Source organism: Gymnogyps californianus, chromosome Z (assembly GCF_018139145.2).
Source record: "Gymnogyps californianus isolate 813 chromosome Z, ASM1813914v2, whole genome shotgun sequence".
In the NCBI taxonomy this organism is placed as follows: Eukaryota; Metazoa; Chordata; class Aves; order Accipitriformes; family Cathartidae; genus Gymnogyps; species Gymnogyps californianus.
The window spans coordinates 25,237,006-25,250,453 of NC_059500.1; positions in this window are offsets into that span (position 1 = coordinate 25,237,006).

A 13,448-nucleotide genomic window follows, 5' to 3' on the forward strand; every position below is an offset into this window, starting at 1 on the left:
AAGAAGCATGGTTTACAGCTAATCATTATACAAGTTTGACAGACAAAGTAGGGATCAGGAGGTGATAACTTTCTGGTTTTGCACATTACCCTCTGTCCCAGAACTGGCCTCTGCAATGAGCCCACTTCCTTCCCTTCTGACTGTTCTGGCTCCTTGAAGCTGATGTAACATTTGTGCAAAAAAGATGAGCATCTTGTTGCTGTGCAAATCTCTAATTATGGCACTGGTGGTTGGTGGCTGATAAATACTGCATGATGCACTACACTGATTTATAAAGGGACCAAAGAAAATGCACTCGTCAGGGGTAACAAGCCTTAAGAGAATCATACAGACACCTTGCTACTACAGCAATATAATGAAGTTCCCAATCTCAGGAAAAGAATAAAAAAAAAGATTGCTAAGTCAGCAGGGAAGTAGACATCAGTTTTACAGGCCTATGTGGAACCAATTACTTGAAATTGATTCCTGACAAACATTGTGTCCTATAGAATTCATAAAATTGTTTCCATAGATTATCTACAATTTCAGACCTTTGCTTATATTTATTAACTGTTTGCGGGTTTTTTGCTATTCATTAACCATTAGAGATCTTTCAATTTACGTGTGTCAAGGATCTGAGAAATTAATTGAAAATGCAGATGGATCTAAGTTTTGCTTATATTTAAAATCATTATGTTAAATTGAATAGAGACAACTTTATATAAAAAACTGTACAGCTAGTCCAAGTCTGAATGAAATATCGCCTCACATCTAAACAGCAAAATGGATTTGGAGCAGCATAGATATCTAGAATTTTTGTACTGTACATAAATTCAAATTAAATGAAGAGGTTTCAAGCAAAGTTTAGAGGAAAAAGGAAAATATGCACAGTGCAAGTTGGATAGCTTGAATATTGCTTTATAAATGAATTTGATTGTGCCTACTTGTCTTAGATATTCTTAGATGTTCTTCCTCCTCCTCTTCTGCCTTACCTTTTCATTACTGACTTTCTTAATGTATTCAACTTCAAAGAACTTTTGTGAGACTAACTCAATGTTTGTGTACAATTTCTGCTGTTCCTTCTTTTCTTGTGGAAAAATATTTCAGAAATTGATGTAAATTCTTGTATTTGGGGAATGTGGTCGACATTTGTTACTCTCAGAAATGTCTCATAGATTAGCATCAGAAAGTTCTGTCCAACTCAGGCCCAAGGAGTACTTTGTTCTGGACATCCATCCCTAACATTGGATTTACACCTCATACTTTTGAGTCAGCTGTTGTATTTCAGCACTAATGTCTGTCAAAGAGTTTCTGAAAGGATGTGACACTGTTATATTTACATTTTGAAAGCATGTGGAAACCACATCTGAATTTTTCAGGTTAATTGTGCTTCTATTAGAATTCTTAACACTTCTAAATAAGAATATGAGTATTATCTTTCATTCCCTATTAGATTTCAGTTTGGCAGCATATATTATACTTGGTTAAACTTGGGAAGTGCTACTTTACATTTCCTGTATGTTCTGATTTACAGGTGGATCCATTTCAGTGGGTGGTAAGAATGAACTGTACAGTATAATATATCATTAAGAAAATAATCCAGCTTCCTATGGTTCTTTAATAAGCACTGTATAAAGGTAATAATATGATGACTAAAATTAATAATGTTAAGGCCAGCCAACACAGAGTCCCTACACCTCATATATTAAACATTTTATTACTTCTCTTGGACAATGTGAGAATGGAAAATATAAACCTATTGAAGAAAATGTCTGATAACCTTATATGAACACGAGCAATAATTTGCATAATGGGAAAACATAGGTAAGAATCAAGTTGATTACCTGATAAACCAAATGTCCCCCAAAATTTTGTCTAAGAAATGTTGCAAGTATTTGTTTGTCCACAGTGAGATATGATGGAGTGGAGGTGAGCATGGATTGACCTCATTTAACTTTGGACATATAATTGAGGTGTATAAATTAGCAGTGTAATTACCATAGCTCCTTTTTAATATTACTTGAAAGGATTAGATTCCTCTATAAAGCCAGAAGAATTTCGGGTAGCCTGTATCCTGCAAGGGAAAATGGAGTGACAATCTCCTTAATGCAGATATTTCAGCCATGTGCCTAAGCATAGACAGGAGGAAATCTGGATGTTCAACTGTGGAAAAATCTGTAAAAACTTCCCCAAATCTATTATTTTATTTTCCTATGTCAGCAGATTGTCAACTTCAATAACTAGAGATGAAAATATGCAATTTAAAAATTTAAACACAGAAGTCTACTGAGGTCAGGAAAGTTTAAGTCCATGACAAATGCCATATTGACCACATGCCACTGAGGAATGGAATAGAAGCTTACACTTCCACAGGCAAAGAAAAAGGGAATGCTAGGAAATGTTGAAATTATAAAAGAAATGAAGGTACAGAGGTTGTTTCTAAAATGGAAAGAAGACAAATGAAAAGCAATAGTTACCAAAAAAATACAATAAATATTACATAAGTATCATATTTATTTTAGCAGCATCTTATTTAATTACCTGTGCCAGCTCTTTTTTAGGAATATTTCAGCCCTAATTAAGAAAAGTGGGTGTTTTTTTTATCTTGAAAGAACACATTGTTGTTTTACTGGTTTAATCATCTTTGAAATTATAAGAATTTAAACTACAGGAAATGAAACTTTGAGAGCTTACACTAGATCAAATCACCAAATAGTGTGAGATTTGAAAAATCTTGCTGTCCCATCCATGCAGTTCACCCATCTTGATAACCTTATGTAAGAAGCGGTAGTAAAGCATTTTTGATTTGCAGAAAAGGAATTTTTATTTCTAGATTACTGTCTATAAATGAAATGTGGTAACCATGAACTGGTGACTTACAGGTTTGAGAATACAACATATTGGGATAAAATGAGTATTTACTTACTTTTGCTGTAGGTGAGAGGTAAACATTTTCAAATGTAAGCTGAAATGTCTGTCATTTTTCCTGATTTTAGAAAAGTTAAAGAATACCTTGCAGATTTAAGAATCACATGTATTTTTATCTGTTAAACTAAGTTTTGCTTATAATGAGTATATAAATTAAAAAAGGCACAAGAAGTGAATATACAGAGATTATGTAGACTAATGGGTAATTGGTATTTGCCAGAATTTATATTAAGTCTGATGAACAAATCTATTTCTAGAACACTCATAGCATAATAGTTGAAAGTATCCAAATATATGTATATGCACAACCCCCTGCTCTGTGTTTGGACTGAATGAGCATAAATGTGGGAAACATAATACCTTAAATATAGACCCAAAGCAAAAATCTACTGTGGTCTGAACCACAGCTTTTTGCCTCATTTGAGGAATAAATGACACATACATTATGAGAGGTTATTCCGAACTATTACATTATACATATTCATTATGTGGTCTTTTTCTCTGCTTTAAACTGATGCTAGCTTGCCTATATCCTATTCAGTCTGGAATTGTCATCTTATCTTTCTCAGTTGTCTTCGCAAACGAACAACAGGTAGCAGTGCATTATAGGAAATGATTAATGCATTGAAAGCACATACAAGTGAACTAATAGGCATTTTTTTTTTTTGTATGCGGAGCAAAATAGGATGTTTTTTTATTTGAGAACCCTTCTGCTTCAAAATAATTACCACAGGACCCCAGAAAGCTAGGCATATCAGAAATGTATTGGAAGACAGTCAGCTGAGATTTTTTCAATTAAATAATCACAACATAGCACCTTTCACAGGAAAGTTTTTTCAAAGCAGAAGTTTTGGTAGAATCCAAATGATAGAAAGCTACCCCAAAATAGCCAGTTGCCAGTGTAACAGATGTGAGAGAAATGGAAGAGCAGGGACTTGGTCATATGCAGCTCTGTTCCTTTCCTGGTAGCTACAGAATCATCTCTTTCTTTCTGTCAGGATTACAACATTTTAATCAGATAATATCTGTTTAATCATTTATTAAGAGGAATAGCTACCCAGGAAAAAAAAGGAAAAAAAAAGAAAAAAAAAAGGTGAAATCCTGTCGTGTTTTTGGGGGCAAGGTAACTACTAGAGATGATATATTCACAAAATCAAGTCTCTGAACTAAAACCAAGAAGAAAATATGTTACTCTTAGAGTATTAGCAATCCTGTGATATCATCTATGAAATCTTCTAAAATCTTTCTGATCTGTTCATGCAAAGACTTTTGAATCTTCTGTAAGTTTTATAGGGCTTTCTGTTTTCTACCCAGGTCTAGATAAAAGTATGTGATACTTTATACATTCCCATGGAACAACCATGAAATCTAATAAAGTCCCTTTTCAATGCATTAAAGCTCGCTGAGTGAGGTTGTCAGTCAGAGCATACACATGTGGTGTCTGGACTGATAAGTACAGTAAAACACATTCATTTTATTGGCTGCCATTCCTGGTTTGAAATTTTGCTTCAAATAGCTGCAACAACATGTGGAAAATGGAAGCAAGGGAAAGAGGTTCCTGAGAGGAATTTGGGTTCCTGAACAGGGTGCAGGCAAACAGACGTGTGTGTGCAGAGCTCTGACGGAGCAGCACACAGGCGCGGCTGGCTGCACCAGTGCTCTGTCAATAGGAGACAGCCAGCACATGTTCAAGGACTTAGTGTGGAAGGATTTGCAAACTTGTAATGCAGGACCAATAAAGCTGCCTATTATTGTGCTCTGCAATCGTCTTCTGATGTGCAGCTTTTTACATTTCCTCATTTCCACATGTTTCAGTGGGTGCTACCACTTACCCAGATCTAAATGGAAAAATCTGTATTGCTGCCCCACTACAAATAGAAACACCCTCAAAAATTATAGAAGTTTTCAGTGTAGTTTATGAGGCATATGTATATAGGTATACATGCATATGTATGTACTATATTAATATAATTATATTAATCATTCAGACTCTGCTGCCAAAATAGTTTTCTTCTATTGCTCTTGCCTGGAGGAGATGGGGGCTGCTCAAGGAACAATCCTTCATGCCTAACAAACAGCATGTGCTTAGGTTTAAGCATAAGATAGTAGGTTTCTAGTACTTGTGTAAGAGTCTTGCTGCATAAAGATAAAATAAGCAGAGTTTATTCTTTTGTTAGATGATGCTAAACCCCATTCTATGAGGACATATAGAAGCCCAGAAATACCTCAGAGAAAGTATGGGAAGTTCACTGCATGTTAAATCCTTGTCTCATTGGCAGTGGGAAATAAGGAGTTCTAGAAAAACAAGCCTCACCCACAGTGGAGAACAGTTGTAGAGTAAGAGCTCTCTGGCAGCTCAGGGATTAATAACAACAATGCAGTTTGTGGACATGTTAAGCAGAGTCCCGTAGTCTGCTGGGAGAGGAATTAAGAAATCCCAGATGGATATATGTTAAGTAGAAACAATTTTTTTTGTGTGTGTCTTAAAATTGTTCTTGTCTAGATTACTACAGTGCTTAAGTGCAGTGGGAGACGCGCAAGTGCTTTTGAGGGTCAGTCATAGCGGGTATGGGAAGAGCATTTTTTGTTTGAACCAGTGTGGGGGGTTAAATTTGGCTGGCTGCCAGATACTCACCAAGCTGCTCTCTCACTCCTTCTCCTCAGCAAGACAGGGGGAGAAAATAAGGTGAAAAAGTTGTGGGTCAAGATAAGGAGAAGGAGATGGCTCACCAATTACTGTCATGGGCAAAACAGACTAGACTTGGGGAAGATAAATTTAATTTATTGCCAATGAATAACTGAGTAGGATAGTGAGAAATAAAAACAAAAGTAAAAACACCTTCCCCCTACCTCTCCCTTCTTCCCAGACTCAACTTCACTCCTGACTCTTCCACCTCCTCCCCCACAAGTGGTGCAGGGGGATGGCGAATGAGGGTTGTGGTCAGTCCATAACACTTCATCTCTGCCACCCCTTCCTCCTCACACTCTTCCCCTGCTCCAGCGTGGAGTCCCTCTCACAGGATACAGTCCTTCACAAACTGCTCCAGTGTGGGTCCTTTCCTTAGGGTACAGGCCTTCAGGAACAGACTGCTCCAGCATGGGTCCCCTGTGGGGCCACAGTGCCTGCCAGAAAACCTGATCCTGCAGGGGCTTCCCTCCGCAGTCCACAGCTCCTGCCAAAAGCCTGCTCTACCATGTGTTCTCCACAAGCTGCAGCTTCGTTTAAGTCATATCCACCTGCTTTGGCATGGGGTCCTCCATGGGCTGCAGTGTGGATATCTGCTCAAACATGGTCCTCCATGGGCTGCAGAGGGACAAGCCGCTTCATCATGGTCTTCTCCATGGGATCTCTGCTCCGGCACCTGAAGCATGTCTTACCCCCCCTTCTACTCTGACCTGGATGTCTGCAGGGCTGTTTCTCACACATTTTTCTCGCTCCTCTCTCACAGCTGCTATGCAGCATTTTTTATGCTTTCTTAAATATGTTATCATAGAGACACCACCAACATCACTGATGTGCTCAGCTTTGGGCAGTGTTGGGACATCTTGGAGCTGGCTGGAACTGGCTCTGTTCAACATTGGGACAACTCCTGGTGTCTTCTCACAGAAGCCACCCCCTGCAGCCCCCCCGCTACCAAAACCCTGCCATAACAACAACACAACTGGAAATTATTATTTTTGTACAAAAAAGATTTCCAGCATTGGTTTAATTTGTTTGCAAAATTATTTTTGGAAAAAAAAAAAAAAAAAGAAAAAAATTGCAGAGTAGGGTTCTAGGCACTGTACTTATGCAGGATATGCTCTATTTGGCTCTGTAGGAATTTTGCCATCAAATCCAAAGAGTGCAAGAACTAGTCCGATATCTATTTTGAACATAAAGTTTTGGGTTTTTAAAATTAATTCCTGCAAAAGATTACGTGCATAGTTTTTAAACTGCTTTTAAGGTAACCAGTTTCCCTTCAGTGTGGCTGCTTTACAATTAATATTAGGAATACTCAGGGTGATCACATAATGTGTATTGATTTATTAGTGGTGCAGGTAGTAATAATATTTTATATGGCAAATATAAAATGAGCAATATTATTTTAACATTCCTCAACTACCATCCACATAGCATCTGCTCAAACTCAAATATTCTTAGTTGAAACCTCAACAACAGAAAGGTTACCTTCTTATTTATTCAGTTTTATATTGTTTTACAATTCTTTATCATGTTTAAAATGTTTAATTACAAAAAGAAGAAATAAAGTATTACATTGGAAGAACATAATCAGCTTGAAAATTTAATGATTTGGAATTACTGTGCATGCTTCAAAGGATAATAGTCCTTAAACGAGTCTGCCTAATCTTTCTTGCCAAACCGTTAAAGATGGAAATCATTGGTTTACATATTCAAGTGATTATGAAAGAGATCAAAACTCAGGCCTATTCCCTAATGGAAAACACTAAGTTAAATTCCTTTTGGCTGACATCCCATCTTGATCTCAGTGGAAGGCCCTGAAAACAAAAGCAATTTTAAAAAACAGGAACAACTTAAAGAGCAACAATCCACAGCCTTCTATTTTGAGAAACATCAAATTTTCATTGTCTTCATTTTTATTTGTATTAAAATTGAACTATAATGCAAAAAATACACTACAATAGAAGCTGATTTTTTTTTTTTTTTTTAAAGCCACTGGTGAGTCTTTTTATCAGAGTCCTTTTTACATAATCTAGTAGAGGATTAGAAAAAGTAAATCTTTTAGAAATAATACAGTAGGCAAATGTGGAGAAGGAAATAAATACAGAATTAAACAAGGGCCTGTGTTCCACAATACTGTTTTTACATTGCAGAGATCATGACACTGAAAAGAACCAGAGAAGCTACTGGCTTTATTTGGGTTGATCATGTGCCTAATACTGAGAATAAGCTTATTCTGTACTTTACTGAATTGAACCTCGAGTATTTTTGTTATAGGCTGTACCTTATAGTAAAAATATTGTTTGCAATCATTGTTTTATTGTAGTAATAAAAGTGCTATGAAAAGATGCTATAGATATGTTTACTCTCTCCGCTTCTATTTTTCTTTTCTCTTTCAAAATCTTTTACTCAACACACTACTGGGGAGAAGTTACACGTATGAGAGTTGAGAAATGGTTTGGTTTAACTGCAGATAGTATAAGCTCTAAATTCTGAAACACTTGGTTTAAAGAAGCTGGCTTGCATTTTAGTTTAGAAGGTGTAAGATAAAACAAAGGAGGAGGTGCAAAAAAGCAGCTCAGGGTGTGACTGTTGCCTCACCAGAATGAAATCTGCTGTCTCAAGGTCATCAGTGTGGATTTGTCTTGAAATTCTACTCTGCAGATCTGCACTGTCAAATGACGTTCCTCTGCCCCTCATCCCTGAGCTTTGTGGTCTGTGTTCCTACTGAAGTGCCAGAATTTGTGTCTTGGTTGGAGCTGAGGTGCCAGACACTTCTGAAATGTCACTATCAGCATTTCTGAACTTCCTAACATCCTTAAAACTTGACACTGCAAATATTTGAGTGATAGAACAAATAAGTCTTTTACACAAACAGTGCTTAGAAGGGCTAGTTTCGCTGTCAGTGTAGATTAATTATCAACTCCATCAGTGGAAAAGGGAAGAGCTATGGATGTCATCTACCTGGACTTCTGTAAGGCCTTTCATACCCGACAACATTCTTACTGCTAAATTGGGGAAATATGGGTTTGATGGATGGACTGTTAGATGGATAAAGAATTGGCTGGATGGCTGTGTCCAAAGAGTTACAGTCAATGGCTCAGTGTCCAAGTGGAAACCAGTAATGAGTGGTGTCTCTCAAGGGTCTGTACTGGGACCAATAGTATTTAATATCCTCATCAACAACACAGACAGTGGGATTGAGTGCACCCTCAGCAAGTTTGCCGATGACACCAAGCTCAGTGGTGCAGTTGATTCACTAGAGGGAAAAGATGCCATCCAGAGGGACCTTGGCAGGCTTGAGGAGTGGACCTATGTGAACCTCATGAAGTTCAGCAAGACCATATGCAAGGTCATGCACCTGGGTTGGGGCAATCCCCAGTATCAAGACAGACTGAGGAAAGAATGGATTGAGAGTAGCCTCCAGTGAAGGACTTGGGGATACTAGTGGTTGAAAAACTGAACATGAGCTGGCAGTGTGCATGCTGGCAATGTGTGCTTGCAGCCCAGAAAGCCAACTATATCCTGGGCTGCATCAAAAGAAGGATGGCCAACAGGTTGAGGGCCAGTGCATCTACTCCATTCTAGTGAGATCCCACCTGGAGTACTGTGCCCACCTCTGGGGTCCCCAGTACAAGAAAGACATGGACCTGTTTGAGCAGGTCCAGAGGAGGGCCACAAAAATGATCAGAGGGCTGGAACACCTCTGCTATGAAGAAAGGCTGAGAGAGCTGGGGTTGTTCAGCCTGGGGAAGAAAAGGCTCTGGGGAGACCTTATTGCGGCCTTTCAATATATAAAAGGGACTTACAAGAAAAACCGGCAAGAGACTTTTTACCAAGGCCTGTAGTGACAGGACAAGAGACAATGGTTTTAAACTGAATTGGGGTAGGTTTAGATTGGACATGAAGAAATGTTTTACAATGAGGGTAAGGGGACACTGGAACAGGTTGCCCAGAGAAGTTGTGGATGCCCCATCATTAGCAGTTTTCAAGGTCAAATTGGATGGGGCTTTGAGAAACCTGATCTAGCGGAAGATGTTCCTGCCCACGTCAGGGGGGGTTGGACTAGATGGTCTTTGAAGGTCCCTTCCAACTCAAACCATTCTATGATTCTATGATTCTATGACTAATTATTTGCTGTGCATACAGTCAGAGTTTTCAGCTGTGGTGGCACGTGCAATTAAGATAGAGAGGGAAAGCACAATGAACATATTAATACAGCATTAGTTTAGATCCATCACCACCTTACCCACCGTGCTGGACCTAATTTCAGGAAGGGAAAGAAAAGATAAGGGCAGAATTGTGCAAAAATACCTTGCTCTGTTTCTTAGCACTTCACATCTCAAATGGTTAAAAGCAAGTATTTTCATCTATGGGATGGCCTTGTTAAATTTAACAAGGTTGCACTGATGTAAATAAGAGCGAAATTTGAACAAATATTGTAAGTTCAGTTAAAAATAAAAGGCTCAAAGAACATGTTGTTTTACCCTCTGACTGCCTGCATGTGCTTGCTTAGGAAAGAAATTGTTTCTGATGTGCGCTAGGTAGACTGAGGCATTTTTATCTATGTCCCACAATGAATTCTAATGAGGCATTCTGCACACATAGGGCCTGATTTTTATTTGTGCATCATCCCTGTTAATAACAGCATCTAATTAAGACATCCATTAAAAGTCCATAATGTTAATTTAATGGAAAAATTCCAATAGAACTCCATTAGGCTCTCCCTGTTAGTTTAACATTACACAACTTTAACAAATGCCTTAATTAGATGTTGTTACTGAAAAGAATACTATACAACTAAAATAGGCCATTATTTAAAATTGAGAGTAGTGTTCCTGAGTGCTAGTGCTTCAATTGTCATGAATTATAGATGTCTGGGATATTTGTAAGTTTTCTGTGATTGGTTGTCATATAGCTTGGCTGGCAAACAGGATTCATTTCTAGGTGAAGAGAAATATATGAATTCTTAGAATATAAATTTAGCATGTATGAGGGTATATTTACTTGAAGAAATTAGTTTTTAGTTCTCTGGGAAAAAATACGATTTATTTATTAATAAACAAACAGTATTTCTCCTTTTAAACTTTTAAAACTAATTTTTCTTTATAATTATATTTTGCCTATTAAAACAACCTTGAGATTAATTTGTTGTGTTATCCTTCCTTTATTTCATTTCAGCTGTTTTATTCTCAGTGTGCTTTCCTTCAAATCAAGGTTGGCTGACCCGTAAGTATGACACGTATTCTTGAAAGTGTCAAGAGCAGGCAGGATGCAAGCATGTTATCTATTTGTAATCTCTGCTGGAGAAAGACCGGAGTTGCAGATTGCACCACTCAGTAAAAATAAGACAAGATTGACTAACTAAAGACAACAACTATGTAGAAAAGGGAAATGGGAGTATAACTGGAAAACATGTCAGGAAACATCATAGAAGCAAAATTCTATTAAAGGAATTCAGTTTCAAAGCAATATCTAACTGGTGGTGCTGACTGCTCTGCACCAAGGAGGTCCAAGAGAACAAAGTGGTTGCGAGTCATGCTAAAAGAATGTGCTGGTAAAGGCTAGCAGGAAAATTGTGTGGTCCCAAAATGCAGAAAGATGTATCAGCTTAACTATACATTTCAAGCTTTTCCAAGAGCGAGGTAAGAAGAAGTAGTCAGAAGTTGCTCCAATATTTGTTTCTTTCATCTTTCATAGATTTGTATATCCTTCACAGCTGGCATTGTTTTATCAATGAAAGGAACATTAAATAAACTTTCCATGAAAATATTCTGAGTGAAAATTCATTTATTTATGAACAGAACCTCTACAGCTTATACTCAAAGCTTAACTTGTGGATATGAAGTCCCAGAACATGCAAAGTCTTAACCTTCTTCCTTGCAAGACAAACTCCTCTTGTTAGTAAGCCTGGCATTTGAATATATAAAATATTTTAAGAATGGCCATTCATGAGCTGAAATGCTTTGAACCAGGTGGGCAGACAAATGAAGAAGAGTGACTCGGGAAAGACTTTATGTGATAATTTGAACTTTTACTGGGTTCAACACAGGTAATGGACAGGGATTTCTTTACTTCACATTCATGTGCCATGTTTTAATTGGTTCCAACAGGGTCAAATAACAATATCACCACATATTCTGGGAATAGGTCCTCACTGAAATATCCCTGGCCTCCTCAAACTTTGTATAAAGGGTGCAAGGTGATATATCTCCCCCCATGGAAGGGAACTTTATATTTCTGCAAAAGTCTATCCACCTCCCCAACCGTTTCCCCCATAAGCGTAACTCCACCACTGAAATCCTGGATATCACAGGTGTCTGGGGAATAATCTTTTCTAGTTTTTATCCCCAAGATCATAGCAGCCCACTATCTTTTATTTCTTACTGATAAACTTTGATGTTCTACTGCTGTCAGCCTAACTCTGACTCCTTGGGCAATTAATCAATCAAACAAACAACAAAATGAACCAGCTGCTATGACTTTGTAGGAAAAAAAATTCCTTCCTGAACATGACCAGGTGACTGGTCACAACCACACAATGCCAGGAGGCACAGCTCCTTATTAATCAAGCTTTCATATTGCTAAGGGATGCTTAAGAAAATGAGAAGGGGAAGTGGTTGTCTGGCCCAATTAATTTCCCTTTCCTGACTCTACCCAACAGGCAGTGAATACAGATAGTACTACAGTCCCTTATTTATGTCCACCTCCTCTGTCCCGATAGCCTTCAGCTGTGAGACTTCTTAGTACACACTCAAGATTCCTGTTAAGATTCTCCTGATGTTTAATGAGAAATACTTATTTACTTTTTTAAAATTAAATATCTCCCTGAAACATTAATATTGTCAGTGACCCTTAGAGTTACCAATTAAATAACCAAGAGCCTTTTCAGTACGCAGTGTCTTGCACCTATTTCCACTGTGCAAAAGCAGTCCACAACTCTGAAAAAGACTTCATAGGCAAACTCATGAAAGCATTTTCTTATTGCTGAAACTATGGACTTTTTATTAAAAAGGACACTCAGAGATAGGTATTACTGATATTTTTTCTAGTGTGGAGAACTCTTCACATAACTGCGATGAAATTGCATTGGTTCACAACTACTTGGCTCGTGTTTCATCACTGTCTTTCAGCTGAGATCTGTATGTAGAAGAAGGTGCACATATGACGATGATGGTAACAAAATAATAATATGAAACATAGTTTACATTAGAATTAATGTCCCTGAAATTGTATCCTCCACAGTTAACAAACAGTTTGCTGCTATGATAGCTGATAAATCAGATGGTATGCTCTAATTGCAGAGTATTACTGCTTAAATGGATTTCAGAGAGGTAGCACTATATCTCCTTCATTGTTGTTTATCCCCCTTTTTTCCCCACCAGAATTAGTATGATTCTCTGTGAAAGCTCCAATTTGACGCAGCATGGCTTAAAGGCGTTTTCTGTTCAGTGTGCACAAAGCACCTGCTCTATTAGCGCAAAACCAGAACATTTCTACCAGTGCTTTGGGGTAAAGAATAAGAAACATAAAGAATGTTTGAATTAGGAACTCATTAGGATTAACATCATGACTGTAACCTTTGTGATACATGTGAGCAGTGTAATTCACTGAGTAAGTAACATTAAAGGAAATCATGCGAACAACTCTTCATTTCCAAGCCATCTGCATTCACAGCCCCAGCTATATGTTAGGAAATTGGTTTGCTTGGTGCTATATGACCACAATCACACAAAGAGGCTGTCTTCAGGAAGTAGACATCCTGAAAACTATTCTGTAATTTTCTTATCAGCTCATTTTTCCATCAACCATTTTTATTTGCTCAGATAATTTGAACTGGTTGAATAGTAACTGTTAATCT